The sequence below is a fragment of the Drosophila yakuba genome, unplaced genomic scaffold (genome assembly GCF_016746365.2).
Source record: "Drosophila yakuba strain Tai18E2 unplaced genomic scaffold, Prin_Dyak_Tai18E2_2.1 Segkk4_quiver_pilon_scaf, whole genome shotgun sequence".
Classification (NCBI taxonomy): Eukaryota; Metazoa; Arthropoda; class Insecta; order Diptera; family Drosophilidae; genus Drosophila; species Drosophila yakuba.
Window position 1 is genome coordinate 537,712 of NW_025048816.1, and position 2,465 is coordinate 540,176.

The following is a 2,465-nucleotide window of genomic DNA, read 5'->3' on the forward strand; positions in this document are numbered from 1 at the left end:
TATGTTATATTAATATTCATTTAACATATTATTAAAGTAAACCATTATTCAATTAGACATTTTAAATTTGTTAATCGAATATGACTTTAAATTGGAAATTGTACTCTTTTTTTTCTGTCGCTATAGAATGTCGTTACATACATAAAATAGCTAATATATATTTTAAGACATATTTCCTTTGTCTATAATATAAATACAACATTAATATAAATCTACTGGACTTTTAAGAAAAATAAATTTTTTTAATACATTTTCAAACACTTTGAAAACACTATCATTAGGGCTTTTGCAAATGTCCATATATGGTCATGGTAAATTCATTCTCATGTATACAATTATGCACATTGTGAGGAGTTGAAACTCCGCACAAATGCGGATGGTGATCGCATGAGGAGAGCCTACCGTTGCCAGTTACGCAACAAGGCAAAGCGTAGTAACGGCAGTGCGAAGCCCGGAGATAGAGAGTTTGGAGACTCTGGGCTGGAGAAAGAGAGTTTGGAGACTCTAGAGGAAGAGAGTTTGGAGACTTGGGAAATGGAGAGAGAAAGGGTGGAGACTCCGGACTTACTGAGAAGAGAGTTTGGAGAGTCAGCAGGCTCAAAGGCAAGTAACGGAACACATCGAACTTTGGACCGAGCCAACGGTAAAATCGTGGACTTTGGATCCGGAGACTGGAGACCAAAGGGGTGAACCGTTAGAGGAGGCCTATATAAACAGGACGAACGCTGGAAGCGGGACAGTCAGTCGAGGAGAACAAGTGTACGAGTCAACAACGTGAGAACAAAGTCAGCAAACAGCCGTGGTAGTCAACAAGGAGCAAGATCGCTACGTCAAGACGTTCGCTTTGCCCAACAGGCAAAGCCAAACCAAGGAGGGCACAGGATAAGCGGCAGGGATTGTGGTGTAGACCCGGAAAACTCTGTGAGAGACCGCGAACTTAAACCAGGCGATCGCCTAGGTGTGTCCGTGCGATCCAAACAGGCGTGATACGGGCGCCACCAGTCCGAACCAGACGTGGGGTTGACGTGTTGCGTTTGGCGTTTGCCTTGGGGATCACAGCCGTTAGCTGCCGTGAGTCTGCGTAAGACAACAACTCTCAGCCCAAGCGATGAGCGCCCAACAACGAAGGTCCACCACACTCAGGACGACAGGAGCGGCGAGACAGCGGATCGAGGCCGGTGGACAATCCATCCAGCACCAAGGCCGGATAATCAGATTCCTTTGTAAGTCCAAGCACAAATAAAGATCCAAGAACGAAACTGCGAGTGTTATTACTGGTAACCGGGTGACCACGTCATTCTATAAATTTGGTGGGACGAACGCACAAACTCTACTGAGCTAGCCGCACGTATTCCGTAGCGAGCAGACAAACAAAATCAGTTCGTCACATCTGTCGCCCAAATAACGTGATTATCCCGGCAGTAGACACAAATTAAGCAGTATGGGTAGAAGTTGGATCTACCGTCTTAAAAAGGAAGACTTCGCATATGTCGCACAGAGGTTGCGCATATCGCTGTCAGGAAGGACAGAGGACATGCGAAAGGCCCTAGCGGAGTACTATGCAGAGACGGAAAACGACCCACAGCTCACAGCAGTCTGGACAGAATTGGAGGCGACATATCCAGACAGACCAGGTCCAAGCGTAAAGGTGACAAACCCCGAGGGCGAAGACCTCATCGCAAGTCTGAGCATGAAGGAGATGCAGCGGGAAGGTCAGCGGAGGGAGACGAGCAGGGAAAGGAGGACAAGTACAGAAAGACCCAGGCCCAGCCAGCCGGACTACGCAAAAGTGACGAAGCAAGTTAGAGAATGGTCTTTTCGTTTTGACGGAGAAGAAAAGCCTCTCCAATTTCTGGAGCAGGTGAAGTGGTCTGCAAACACGTACGGTTTGGACCTGAACTTGAACTTGAAGGCTCTGAAATGGTACATAGCCAACAACAAGCACTGGAGTACTTGGGCCGAGTTCATAGATAGTTTCCAGACGTACTTCCTGCCCAGTGGATACTTCACGAAGCTCGCGGACAAGGTGAGGCAAAGGAAGCAAGGCTTTAGGGAGGCATTCAAGGACTACATGGTCGAGATGTAGACCCTGACAAGACCCCTTGGGTATGGGAAAAAGGAAACACTGGAGCTCATCAAGGAAAACTGCACGCCAGGCCTCCGAAGAGCGTTGAGATCCTACCACGTGGATGACCTAGAGGCATAGGGAACGGGAAGCCTTTGCGGAAGAACATAAGTTCAGCCGCAACAAACGTGTAGAAGGTGTGAGGACTCAGGAGAGCTAGGATCGCAGTCCCAGGAACAGTGGGCGCAATATACCCCGGGTCAGTCTAGACGTCAAAACCCACCCACTCGAGGCCGCCAGTCACCACCCAGAGAAACACTGGGACGACTCTTGCGGGCAACTCGGGTCAGAACCCAACCCATGTTGCCAATCCGCAAAAAGCTTGTCGCAGGTGCGGTGG